General features: G+C 44.0%; 1 long non-coding RNA gene across 1 annotated transcript; it reads left to right on the top strand.

Moving 5' to 3' along the window:
- The first annotated feature begins 6542 nt into the window (after positions 1-6542).
- LOC138431142 (uncharacterized) lies at positions 6543-11782 on the top strand. The gene is made up of 2 exons (XR_011253552.1): positions 6543-6921; positions 10971-11782. It is a non-coding gene; the product is annotated as an uncharacterized lncRNA (long non-coding RNA).
- The last annotated feature ends 2902 nt before the right edge of the window (positions 11783-14684 follow it).

The following is a 14684-nucleotide window of genomic DNA, read 5'->3' as shown; positions in this document are numbered from 1 at the left end:
TTTTTCACTCTCCTCTTTCACTTTCCTCAAGAGGCTTTTTAGTTCCTCTTCACTTTCTGCCATAAGGGTGGTGTCATTTGCATATCTGAGGTTATTGATATTTTCTCCCGGCAATCTTGATTCCAGCTTGTGCTTCTTCCAGCCCACCGTTTCTCATGATGTAATCTGCATGGAAATTAAATAAGCAGGGTGACAATATACAGCCTTGGCTTACTCTTTTTCCAATTTGGAACCAGTCTGTTGTTCCATGTCCAGCTTTAACTGTTGCTTCCTGACCTGCATACAGATTTCTCAAGAGGCAGGTTAGGTGGTCTGGTATTTCCATCTCTTTCAGAATTTTCCACAGTTTCTTGTGATCCACACTGTCAAAGTCTTTGGCATAGTCAAGAAAGCAGAAATAGATGTTTTTCTGGAACTTTCTTGCTTTTTTGATGATCCAGCGGATGTTGGCAATTTGATCTCTAGTTCCTCTGCCTTTTCTAAAACCAGCTTGAACCTCTGGAAGTTCACGGTTCATGTATTGCTGAAGCCTGGCTTGGAGAATTTTGAGGATTACTTTTCTAGCGTGTGAGATGAGTGCAATTGTGCGGTAGTTTGAGCATTCTTTGGCATTGCCTTTCTTTGGGATTGGAATGAAAATGGACCTTTTCCAGTCCTGTGGCCACTGCTGAGTTTTCCAAATTTGCTGGCATATTGAGTGCAGCACTTTCACAGCATCATCTTTCAGGATTTGAAATAGCTCCCCTGGAATTCCATCACCTCCACTAGCTTTGTTCATAGTGATGCATTCTAAAGCCCACTTAACTTCACATTCCAGGATGTCTGGCTCTAGGTGAGTGATCACACCATCGTGATTATCTTGGTCATGAAGATCTTTTTAGTTTGGGCACAGGGAATAGCCCAAGGGAGCTCCTAGGGGGTTTCCTGAGGGTCCAAGTGCTGCCCAAGGACATAGGGTGCCTGGGAAAGGGGCTGGCTAGGTCGTAGCAGGTACTAACTTGTGATGTCATCAGAGAGTCACAATTTTGCTAAGAGTTGGTCCAGGACAAGACACTAGCCCTCTACTGTGTCCATTCTGCAGAGAAGCTTCCTTCCGCACTGCCCCTTAGTAGCTGTCAGATAAGTCAGTCATCAGATGGGGCCACAGAGAACAAGGCTAAGGCCGAGTGGACCTGGACCAGGGAGGCGAAGAGAGAGAGGTCTGAAGCGGGGTGGGCTCTTGTGTGATGACCTTTAAGGGGCAAGTGGGAGATGGACTTGGGATGGGAAACTAGAGGAAGATGAACTTCTCCCACTTTGCAGCAGTATGGGCACGGGTCTGCTCTGAGGTCCCCTTAAAAGATGAGCAGACGGAGCAAAATAACACGGTGAGAGTCAGACTCATCTCCCAGGATTTACTTCATTTTTTCATGTGACGAATAGTTTCTGAGAGCTGATCGTTTCCAGGTCCTGTGCTAGATCTTGGCATAGAGCTGGAAATAAAGCAGGTGGTCCTGCCTCATGGAACTAATGCTCTAGAGAGGGCATACCGTGCCCTTCTTCCCTACTGGCCACCTTTCCATTACGCTCCCTTCAGGGCTATGCGTGCTGGTTTCGTTTTCCCTTCAAACTTGACCTTGGTCATTTTAACCAGATAAAGGCTATTTTTAAAAACACGGTAAAGAGAATGAGAAGGCCAGCTACAGACTGGGAGAAAATATCTGAAAAGGCATATCTGATAAACAAATGACATACAAAATATAGTAAGAACCCTTAAAAATGAATAATAAGAAAAAGAACAACTTGATTTAGAAATGAGCAAAAGATGTGAACAGACATTTTACCACAGGAGATATACAGGTGGCAAGTGAGCATATTAAAAGTAAGCATGTCATATGTCATCAGTTCAGTCAGTTCAGTCGCTCAGTCATGTCTGACTCTTTGCGACCCCATGAATCACAGCACACCAGGCCTCACTGTCCATCACCAACTCCCAGAGTCCACTCAGACTCACAGCCATCGAGTCAGTGATGCCATCCAGCCATCTCATCCTCTGTCGAACCCTTCTCCTGCCCCCAATCCCTCCCAGCATCAGAATCTTTTCCAATGAGTCAACTCTTCGCATGAGGTGGCCAAAGTACTGGAGTTTCAGCCTCAGCATCAGTTCTTCCAATGAACACCCAGGACTGGTCTCCTTTAGGATGGACTGGTTGGATCTCCTTGCAGTCCAAGGGACTCTCAAGAGTCTTCTCCAACACCACAGTTCAAAAGCATCAATTCTTCGGCGCTCAGCCTTCATCACAGTCCAACTCTCACATCCATACATGACCACAGGAAGAACCATAGCCTTGACTAGGCGGACCTTAGTCAGCAAAGTAATGTCTCTGCTTTTGAATATGCTATCTAGGTTGGTCTTAACTTTCCTTCCAAGGAGTAAGTGTCTTTTAATTTCATGGCTGCAGTCACCATCTGCAGTGATTTTGGAGCCCCCCAAAATAAAGTCTGACACTGTTTCCCCTGTTTCCCCATCTATTTCCCATGAAGTGATGGGACCGGATGCCATGATCTTCGTTTTCTAAATGTTGAGCTTTAAGCCAACTTTTTCACTCTCCTCTTTCACTTTCCTCAAGAGGCTTTTTAGTTCCTCTTCACTTTCTGCCATAAGGGTGGTGTCATCTACATATCTGAGGTTATTGATATTTTCTCCTGGCAATCTTGATTCCAGCTTGTGCTTCTTCCAGTCCAGCGTTTCTCATGATGTCCTCTGCATATAAGTTAAATAAGCAGGGTGACAATATACAGCCTTGACATACTCCTTTTCATGTGTCATCAGAGTCATGCAAATTAAAACAACAAGATTTAGAATGAACAAAACCCAGAACACTGACAACACCAAATGTTGATATGAGGTTGTGGAGCAACAAACCCTCATTTGTTGCTGGTGGGGATGCAAAATGGATCAGCCCCTTTGGAACACAGTTTCGGAAGTTTTTTTACAAAACTGAATAACTCTTCTCATAAGATCCAGCAACTTCCTGATATTTCCTCAAGTGAATTCAGAACTTGTGTCCACACAAAAGCCTGCCGACAGGTATTTGTAGCAGCTTCATTCAGATTTGTGAAAATTTGGAAGCAATGACGATGTCCTTCAGTAGGTGAATGGATGATAAACTGGTGCAACCAGAGAATGGAATATTAGCGCTAAAAAGAAATGAGCTATGGAGCCACGAGAAGACTTGGCAGGACTGCGTGCTGCTAAGTGAAAGAAACCAATCTGCAAATGGTATATACTGTATGATCCAGACTATACGGCATTCTGGAAAAGGCAAAAATAAGGTGACGATAGAAAGACCAGTGGTGGCCGGGGGGCGGGAGCACAGAGAATTTTTAGGGCAGTGAGACTATTCTGTGTGACACAGCAATGGCGGATCCAGGTCGCTATGCATTTGTGAAAAGCGCATAGGACGTACAGCACCGAGCGAGCTGTAACGTGAACTATGGACTCAGTGATGTGTCGGCATAGGTCCAGCCACTGCAACAAATGCGCGACGGTGGGGCAGGATGCTGGTAGTGGGGAGGGGACGTGTGTGGGGACAGAAGCAGATGGAGCTCTATTTTCCACTCAGTGCTGCTGTGACCCTAAACTGCTCTAAAAATGGTTTATTGCATTTAAAAACCAAACCTCAGAACCCACGGGTAAATTTGATTTGCGGGTGGGAATCGTCATCACTCCAGCTTTTGTACCTCTTTCTCCCACTCCACCTCCTCATGGATGACATTCCCAACCATTTCTCCTATGTCACCTCCGGCTCTGGTTTTCTTATTTTCCTTCCTTCCTTTTACTTTGTCAGAGTTCATGGAATGTCAATGTCCTATGCTAATGTTTCCGCTAACATCCAATTTCCATTGAAAAAACTCTCTTTGCTGATGCCCAATAAACTTTACTTTGCTCCCCAAATCTCTCAAAGCCCAGGCTTCCCCATTCTCACCAGTCACTGGTTTAATTCTATTTAATTGAGTCTGTCCTTTATATATCGCCATGTGGCTTCAATATGTATGCTTTCTGGATCTCCTAACACGTTGTCTCTTAGACCCAGAGCATTTATAAAGATGTTGCAAGAGGAATTTAATTAAAAACAGATGGATCCTCTTTGAACCACTTCCTGATCAATTAACATTACCAGCTGTCTCACTAGTGCAACCCTGGAGAAGAGAGAAACCATGTAACTCCTGCCTTTGGTAGATGAAGAAAGTGAAGGCCAGAGATATGATTTTGCAAAGGTCACACAGCCAGGGAGTGACAACACTGTGCTTGGAGCGTTGGAAGACCCAAATTCTAGTTCAGTTAGGTTTCCATCAGCTTAGATCCTGCCAATAATGTGTGTTTTGGGGGTCCGGGTGGTCAAGTATTCCCCTTGCAGAGTGCTCCAGCCACTGTGTGGAGGAAAGTTCATTCACTTCCGCTGACTTTCTCCTCTTGCCCTCCTCCTCCTTCACCTTTTCCTTCTTCTGTCAGACAGATAGAACAAAAATAATTTTTTTTTCATGATCTCACACCTTTCCTGGGGCTTCCCAGTTGCCACTAGTGGTAAAGAGCCCACCTGCCAAAGCAGGAGACATAGGAGATGAAGGTTCGATCCCCGGGTTGGGAAGATCCCCTGGAAGAGGGTACAGCAACCCACTCCAGTATTCTTGCCTGGAGAATTCCATGGACAGAGGAGCATGGCGGGCTGCATAGGGTTGCACAGAGTTGGACATGACTCAAGTGACTTAGCATACGTGCAAGTACGCCTTTTCCTTAAAAAAAAACAAAACAAAACAGAAAAGATCATTCATGGTACAAATGAACTTTCTTACAAAACAGAAACAGACTCACAGACATAGAATACAAAATTATCATCACCAAAGGGGAAAAGATGGGGAGAGAGAGAAATTAGGAATTTGGGATTAGTAGATATATACTATTATATACAAAACAGATGAATAAGGACCTACTGTATAGCACAGGGAACTGTATCCAATATCTTGTAATAACCTAAAATATAAAAGAATAGGTAACTAAATCACTTTGCTGTATACCTGAAGCTAACACAACATTGCAAATCAACTGTACTTAAAAAAAAAAAAAAGATCACTGCACAAACTTCAGAGGTCATTGAACCTAGCCCTGTCATTTTACAGATGAGAAAACTGAAGCCCAGAGAGGTGAATTAATTTGAAATCGTTTGCTCCAACACAGAGAAAACATACATCTGAGATCAGAAGTCCACTCTGCAGACTTCTAGTGGAAAGTGCCTTCCTCATCCTCTTAGTACACCCTGATCTGCAGCTGGTGGTACTGTATCACCCAGGGGGTCCATTAGGAAGCATTTGAAAATGCACCACTAATAATTTCATATGAAGAGAATCCAATACTTCTAAAAAATGTCCCTGGGTCAGAGATACCACTGTTGCTCTGAACTGCTCAGAAGATGAAAAGCAGAAGTTTGTGTTGGCACAGTCTCTATCAGTCCACAAAAAAGGAAGAATGTCCTTTTTTTCCTTGGTGCAAAGAACCACAAGGATTATCAATTTCATTGTGTTTTCCTAGGAATTTGAGAGAGTGAGAACAGATTGACCTTTACTCACACATTTTTCCTCAGTTTATTTTGCTGATAAACATATTACCATTTCCAGACCAATTAACCTTTGACCTCCAGAATCCTGCCTTCCCAAGACACAAGCAAGATCAAAGATTATTTTGTGCAGTGAAACATTAGGATGGCTGTTATTCCACCAACTCAGCTGCTCCAAAATGTGATGTTTTATTCCTCTTCTTATATCTATTTTCAGAGGTTTCCTTTTTAAAATCAAAACCGTCAGACTTTTATAGAGGCAATATTGTTTGTGAATTTTAGCATTCCTTGATAATAAATTTGAACACAGATTTTAAGCCCGTAGGCTTAAAGTAGCATTTGTTAGAAACTTGTCTACATTAAAAACCCAAAAGATATTTTGGATTTTAAAAAGCATTAAAAATGTTTAATTAGTGCTAAACTTCAAAGCTTAATTTTTATTTCCCAATAATCTTGATTTTGGTCTCAATCAAGTAGCAATTTCAGTAGTTTGAAGCAGAGAGGGTGTTACTATTACCAAGTCCAAGCTTGTTCTGTTCGCTTTGCAACAGGCCTATAAATTGGGAGGTGAGGTGTCAAGGCAAAGAATAGCCAGCTTATTCAGAGAAAAATCAGCAGACAGAGGAGATGGTGGACTACTATCTCAAAGAACCATCTTACCAAGCCAGAGTTTAGGCTTCTAAAAGGGAAGGGGGTGTAGCTGGTTGTTGCAAACTTCATGGTGTTGGAATCTTTGGTTCTTGCAGCTGTCCTGACAGGCCTGGTCACCATGCTCCTGTAAACCTCCAACAAGACAAATATTATTCCTTGTTCTACAACTTTTTATCTTGGTATGAATGGAAAAGTGTTATACCTTTAAAAGTCAGAGCCCTGAGAATGGGCTTCCTGTAGGCTTCAGGCCACAGGCAACAAGCTTTTACAAAAGGTGCGGAGCCAGCATGACTCAGCACAGGCCACAGGGCCCAAAGGTCAAAATAAAAGAAACAGGTTGAATACAGAGTCAAACTTGTTCTTCTCGATTACAATATGGGTAGAACTGTGTCCCATCCCAAATTCCAATGTTGGAAGTCCCAAACCTCAGTATCTTAGATGTGACTGTTTGGCGAGAGCATCTTTAAAAGCAATCGAGTTAAAAGTGGTCATATGAGTGGGCCCTAGCCAACGTGACCGGTGCTCTTACAAGAAGTGAATAGGACACGGTCACACATAGAGGAAGGACCGTGTAAGGATACAGGGAGAAGATGACCATGTACAAGGCCAGGAGAGAGGCCTCTGGAGAAAACAGCTGGGCCGACACCTCAGTCTCAGACTTCGAGCCTCCAGGATGGTGAGATGACAGACCTCTTTGCTTAAGCCTCCCAGTCTGTGGTACGGCAGCCCTAGCAAACTAGCAGGGAGAGGGCTCTTGGAGGGCACAAAAGGCCCTTGTTTCTCTTCCAGAAACAGCAGGAAGGTGGTGCCTCTCTTGCCCTCGGGGTGACGATGGTGGGACTCCCTGTGGTTGTGCAACCTGGGCTAAGTCTCCTTCGATTATGCTCCTCAGCCTCCTGCCCTGGGGGTCCTGTGACACCCTGATGGTAGCTTCACATTGCTGCTCAGTGCCCGGCCCCCTCCTGCTAGGCCCCCAGGGAGCTCGGTAAAAATACAGATTCCCAGGCTCATCTGCAGTTTTACTGATCCACTCCCTCCCCCCACGCCCCCACAAGGGGTGCATAGGAATCTCTATTTTTAGCAAACTTCCCAGCAGATTCCAGTGGGAATGCAGGGTTGGGAGCAGCTGGATTGGGTCATCTGTAAGCTTTCTGCCTGAGCCAGCGTTCTGTGCTTCTGTGCAAAAGGCTTTGATTCCTGACCTCCAACAAAGGGGCTGGAAGCTGGAAGCAAATTGGCAGTGGGATCTTGTCTCCATCACACGCTGATTAGGGCCCTATTTTATTGCCTGCACATTTCCCTGCCTCTCTCAGGATGTTCTGAGGCATCACAAGACACCCTGGGTCAGCTGATGGGACGTGGGCTGCTTCCTGGTGGCAGGCTGTTGATGGCGCACAGCCTGGAGCTGGTTTGGGGTTTAGCTAAAGGGATTGGAGACTAAGCATGAGGCTGGAAGGAAGACCCCGGGTGGCCCAGGGCCGTGGTGGTGCATAGGTTGATGCACCGAATTCCTCTCCCAGGTTTGTAATGTTCTAGTTACATGGTGTTGGACAGCTTAGTTGGAATTTCAGTTACTTACTTGCAAAATTCATTTATTTTTCTGCTCTCCCTGTCTCATGGGATGATTCACTAAGATGATGGTTATCAAACTACCTTGAAAAATAGGAATCCCTTTCACTAGTCTCTGCTCCTATCATTAGGATATGCTGATAGGGGTGGCAGGGTTCAAGCAGAGGTCTTTGGAAAGCTGGAAAGATGAGCTGAGTAGCTGGAACGTTTTCTGATATATGTCTAGTTGAGCCGTGCAGCTTTGGTTAATGCTGAGCCAAGACTAGGGGTTACAATGCCAGATACTAACTGGTTCCAAGGTTCCAGGCCAAACACATGGCAGAGTCAGAATACATGTACATCCAGGTCTGCTGATGCTCTGATGGGATGCTCCTAATGTCATCCCCCTGGCAAGGGTCTCACTCCCCAGTCCTACCCTTGGAAGGGCAAGTTCCAAAGAGAATCTCACAAGAGTCACTGTGGCCATCTTTTATCAAGTCTCTTTACTACCCACACCCTGATTTGTGGAAGACCCATCTGGTTTCTCTACATATGTGTTGATATTTGCACATCTGATTTTCAGCCTCAGAGTGTTTACAGATGTTAACTAGTAAACCCCCAGAGAGTCCCTATGTGAGACTGGCAATTCTAATTTCAATTTTATGAAAAGAGCAACTAAGAAATAATGGGACTTCCTCCAAATCCCTGTTAGTAGGGAGGCCAGATTTGAGAAAACTGATTATTTCAGCTCAGACTACACAAACTCTTCACTCCCTGGTATATCAGAAAGTCCCTTAGTCACCCCTTAGTCACCTCTTTAATGGCTTGAAATTAGTTGGAGAGATGGATTGAAGTTGACGGTTTTTCTGCTTTATTTTATTCTTTTTTCGTGTCTGTGTATGTGTGTATAGATATGCACTGCTGCTGCTGCTAAGTCGCTTCAGTCGTGTCCGACTCTGTGCGACCCCGTAGATGGCAGCCCACCAGGCTCCTCCATCCCTGGGATTCTCCAGGCAAGAACACTGGGGTGGGTTGCCATCTCCTTCTCCAATGCATGAAAGTGAAAAGTGAAAGTGAAGTCACTCAGTTGCGACCCCATGGACTGCAGCCCACCAGGCTCCTCTGTCCATGGGACTTTCCAGGCAAGAGTACTAGAGTGGGGTGCCATTGCCTTCTCCAATAGATATGCACACACATACATAAATACAAATTTTAAACGAACACCTATTTTCCCCAACAAAGTCATTTGTTGATTGATCATAAACCAGGAGTTGAGACTGACACATTGCTTTTGGTTTTTAATGTCTCTCTAATCTCTATTCTGGAGAAGGTGATGGCACCCAACTCCAGTACTCTTGCCTGGAAAATTCCATGGACAGAGGAGCCTGGTAGGCTGCAGTCCATGGGGTCGCGAAGAGTCAGGCACGACTGAACGACTTCACTTTGACTTTTCACTTTCATGCTTTGGAAAAGGAAATGGCAACCCACTCCAGTGTTCTTGCCTGGAGAATCCCAGGGACAGAGGAGCCTAGTGGGCTGCCGTCTGTGGGGTCACACAGAGTCGGACACAACTAAGCGACTTAGCAGCAGCAGCAGCAGCAGCAATCTCTGTTCATCTAGAACAGTCCCATCATTTGCTCTTTTTTCCACAACACTGACATTTTCAGAGTCCACGTCAGGCGTTTTACAGAATATCCTACATTCTGGATTTGTTAGTCTTTTCATGGTGTTTTGGACCTATTCCTCTCTCCCCCGCTTTCCTGGAAAATAAAAATCAGGACCAAGGCTTGATTAGATTTAGGTCAAGCATTTTGGCAAGAGTAAATCACAGGTGATGCTGTGCCTTGTCTTGCACCTCATCAGGAGACACTGATGCTGTGCGTGATCACTTTGTTATAGCGGTGACCAATGGATCTGTCAGTTGTAAGGCACACTTACACCCTGGCTGTCAGAGAGGCGACACTTGGACACCCATGGACTCTCCCGCTCCCAATAACATCTCACCGAATGGTTTTATCATCTTTGGATGATCCTTACCTGACTCGCTGACTACTCTGTGGGTTGCAAAGAGCTGTTTTTCTCAGTGTATCATTTTTTTTCTTATTACCAGAACTTCTTTAAAGAAGAATTTCCCTCTGTGCCTCCGCAATCCCTTCTCTTTCCTTCTTTGAGAATCACTGTGGACTCATGCATTTTATATATTTAATGTATTACAATAAGTTACAGTCGCTGTGTGTGTGTGTGTGTGTGTGTGTGTGTGTGTGTGTGTATGCTCAGTTGCGTCCTACTCTTTGTGACCCCATGGACTGTAGCCCTCCAGGCTCCTCTGTCCATGGGATTTCCCAAGGTAAGAATACTGGAGTGGGGTGCCATTTCCTTCTCCAGGGATGCAGTACTTGTGATGCTAAATTTCCCCAAATTAGACAGCCTTCGTGCCTTTGAGTGCCCCCCGTGTCCTTCTGGTTTGACCCAATGCTCCTCGTGTGCAGTCCTTGCTTTCTCGCCCTTGATGTATCCTTGCCCTTTGTTCTCTGTCCCCAGACTTGAAAACAGTCATTTCTCAGAAAGCCCTGATTTCCTTTCACAGGAGGGGCATGAAAAACTGAGACCTGACTTAACAGTACTGACCGTACACTCGAAAAGGTTAGGATGTTATGTGTCTTTTACAACAATTAAAAAAGCAACAGCCAAGATCCAGGTGCTGGGAAGACATGTTCATTGTTACTGTCAGTTTCTATGTCATTTCAGGGGACAGAGCAAGGAAGGAATACTTCATGAGTTTATGTTAATATTTCCAAATGTAATCTCATATTGTGGGCTTTTTTCCTCGCTTCTTTTATACAGGAATATCTGCTCTCATTTTGAAAATCTTCACTTACAGAATAACTTATTTAACTTATTTTCTTTATCTTGTCATATATATAATTTCATGTCTATCATCACAATATCGCTGCTAACAGTTTACCAAGTGAAGTTTAGTTTTTGTTTTTTTGCAAGACTTTTTTGTCCTTAGAATATAGTCATACAGAGAGAATAGGACCAATGGTGATGCAGAGAGTGTGATATTCAAAAGTTACTTGAAATAATACATTGTTATTTTGACATCCAGTTAGGCTGATTTGTTTCTGTTTCCTATCCATTTAAGTTTTTTTTTTTCTATTTTTGATTGAATTTCAGGTTTTAAATATTTATAAAGTTTATGGTGAGAGTTGGACCATAAAGAAGGGTGAGCCTCGAAGAATTGATGGTTTTGAACTGTGGTGCTGGAGAAGACTCTTGAGAGTCCCTTGGACTGCAAGGAGATCCAACCAGTCCATCCTAAAGGAGATCAGCCCTGAATGTTCATTGGAAGGACAGATGCTGAAGCTGAAGCTCCAGTACTTTGGCCGCCTGATGCGAAGAGCTGACTCGTTGGAAAAGACCCTGATGCTGGGAAAGATTGAAGGCAAGAGGAGAAGGGGATGACAGAGGATGAGTTGGTTGGGTAGTGAGAGAGTCAATTCCTAGAGTCCAGGGGTCCCCAAGGAGAGAGGGGTCTGGAATTCTCAAGGAGAAGAAAGGGACAAACATTTTTTTTTTCCCCTCTACATTCCTTAGTCTTAGTCAATTACACAAGGCAGTTTAAACTCTGTACTAGGAATTATACAACAACAATGTATCCTGCTTGAGGATAGTTTGTACTTCCTGAAAAAAACCTTCTTACTAATCCTGATATCTTAGAATGTATATTATGGGAGTGGGTCTGGAGGATCTTTCTATTGTTAAATTCTAATCTTGTTCTCCTAAAACATAAATTGTGGCAGTGGGTCTGGTAAAATTTTCACAAACTTGAGACATTCTTTTGATTCATTATAATAACTAATTAAAAGGTATATAACTCCATTGCTAACACTAGCATGGGGGTACTCTTTCTTCCCCCTTCTGATGTCTATGTCAGAAGCTTTCTCTATCTCTTTCACACTTTAATAATAAAACTTTATTACACAAAAGCTCTGAGCGATCAAGCCTCGTCTCTGGCCCCGGTTTGAATTCTCTTCCGGAGGCCAAGAATCCCGGCGTCTTTGTGGTTCAGCAACAAACTTTCAGTGGCATCACTAACTCAATAGATATGAGTTTGAGCAAGCTCTGGGAGATGGTGAAGGACGGGAAGCCTGGTGTGCTGCAGTCCTTGGGGTCACAAAGAGTCGGACATGGCTGAGCAACTGAACAACAACAACAAATATTTACAAAGTTTAAAGGTCAGAATCATATAAAAATTATATTACTTGGAAAATCCTTGGTCCATCTGCCTCCCATTCTACACCCACCTGTTGATCCCAGAGTCGGCCATTTTCATTTGTATATGGTTTATATTTCCTGTGTTTCTTTTTGAAGCAACAATAACAACAAAAATGCATATTTTTCCTCTTTCTTTCAAAAAAGAAATTATATTTTACTTCCAAAGTATACTTTAGGTACTAAGCATACCATTTGTGTTTTTCTTGACTTTTCCTTAATAAAGATCTTGGAAATAATTCCATATCCATTCACTAGAGACGTTCATTTCTTTAAGGTTGCATAGAACTGTATTGAGTAGATGCAGCATAGTTTATTAAAGCAGTCTCTGCTTGGTGGCAATTTGTATTTTTTGAGTCTTTGGCCATTGCAGATAGTTTAGTGACTGAGTGTGTGCACGTCACACGTGTTTGTTGAGCTAGATCTTCAGGGTAGATTTCTAAAAGCCCCAACTCCTTCAAGCCTTTTTGCCGCTCTTTGGCTAGTATCTGTTTGTTTCCTCTTCAAACACTTTGTCCAAATTAAAGCAAAATGTAGTATGAAATATGAGAGAGGATTTTGGATAATTATCAGTGAACATCAAAACTGAACAAAGAATTTTAATCTTTAACTCTGCATAAAAACTCACACTCCCCAGCACAATCACTTGTAGACCTTGTAGTGTGTACTTATGCTTACCCTTGTCTTTGGGGTTGGACTCCACATAGGAATTACACAGAAATTATCCTCTTTTTTTAGCCTGTGTTATTTCCCAGTGCTTGAGTCTTTGCTATTGCTATGTTTCAGAATTCAGATCACATCTTAGACAGGGAATTTAATAAAAAAAAAATTTTACTCATAGCGGTTAGACTTCATGTGAGCACAGTTCTGCTGAATGGAGTATGAGTTTTCACTAAGTCGGGTAACTCCGTATAGCCCAGGGTCACTGCTCAGACCTTCAGTCACATACTGTGCTTACTCCCTGACCTCTAGGTAATTAAAATCCCTCTGTTTACATATAGATAGATAGTATATAATCACTCACTCACGGATATCAAGAATATTCATTATCTTAACCAAGACCAAGCTTAGAACCTCTGAAGTCCTACTCTGAAATAAACTGTAACTCCATCTGTCAATTTCTAAGTTTACTGCTCCAGTCTCTAAATCATGAAATTCTTGTATCTCTGCCACTTCCCTTTCCTCTAGGAACGTTTGGTTTAGGAAAGGGTGTGATTGATTCATCCACAGAGAACAAGTGAGCTGCTGTCTCTTGTGCTTTGTGTTTTGTGCTCATGATGTACGTGTCTCATACAGCACTCAAATGTGTGGACACAAACTTGTGACAATAAGGTGCGAAATTTCCCCTCTGGACTGCCTTGAGAGAACAGTTGGCATCCTTCCACTGGCACAGTCTGGGGCACAAATGAGGGATGACCATCCCTTATACTCACTCCTCCTGGGGCCTTCACATGTACCCACCAGGGAGAGCTGAAACATTTCAAGAGATGATGAGAACAAACAAAAACCCTGTATGGATATCTGTGAAGGGTGGACATGGGGAGAAAGAGCAAGCTGCCATCTTGATAAATGCGGGCTAAAGAAGGCATTCTAATCCAAATCATTAATTGAAGAGCCACAAGAAACGCAAGATGTAAGCCAGTCACCTCCATTCTATCTTCTCTGCTTTTCTAGTCTAGCTCCCAAGTGACCACAAGTGAGTCTCTGCCTAGGTCATCCCTGGGTCATCTTTTCTTTACTATCCAAATAAAGTGATGAGGTCAATAAGAACTTCTTACCGTTCCTATAGAAAGAACATGCTGCTTAAGGAAGTGTCTTTTCGGAAGCTCTCCAGGCTAACTTTCCTTTTGAAGGTTTGCAGAGCTGGTGTGTCCAGACAGCCTCCAGCTGGACCTCCATCCTCCCATCCTTCACCCTCCATTTGGAGTCACAGAGCTGGCCCCAGTGGAGCCCCATGTCTAGCCTCATAGGCGGGGTACATGCAGACTCTGGATAAACTCCCATCGGCAGGCCCAGGCCCCGTGTTTGGAGGAGGTTCTAGGTAACCCTGAGATATGCAGGTGGATGGACAAGTGTCCCTGCCGTCCAGAAGGCAAAGTTCACCAACAGCAGTGATGGAAAGAAGAAAGTGACCATCCTGACTTCTGAGGGGCCCTGAGGATGGCGTTTGGCATGAGACTTTGGAATTGCACGGATCTGGGAGAGACAGAAAAGGGAAGGGAGGGAAATGCAGAGAGGGACATGCCTAGGAGGTCTGTTTCTCTGGCCCTTCCTTTTCCTAAATGCGTGGACATTTGGAGAAACAAATTGGCCAATTTGGGGCGAGATGAATACAGAAAAAGGTAAGGGAGATATGTAGCAGAGAGTTTTGCAGGACAAGGCCAATTTCTGTCATCTAGAGACCCAGGAAATGCTAGCCAAGTGTAACTGGGCTGCACTAGGTCTAGTGGAAAGAACACATTTAGGGAAGCAGACAAGGAGAGGGCTAGCCCAAGCTGCCGGCTGACAGAGGAAGGCCAGCGTCACAGAGGTCAGGCTGAGCTGAGCGGAGGGCGTGGTGGGTGATGTGGGAGATGAGTTTGGGAGAGGGGTTGAGGTTGGGGGGGTGGGGTGGGG

The sequence above is a fragment of the Ovis canadensis genome, chromosome 26, assembly GCF_042477335.2.
Source record: "Ovis canadensis isolate MfBH-ARS-UI-01 breed Bighorn chromosome 26, ARS-UI_OviCan_v2, whole genome shotgun sequence".
NCBI lineage: Eukaryota > Metazoa > Chordata > Mammalia > Artiodactyla > Bovidae > Ovis > Ovis canadensis.
This window is presented reverse-complemented; position numbering and strand designations above follow the sequence as displayed.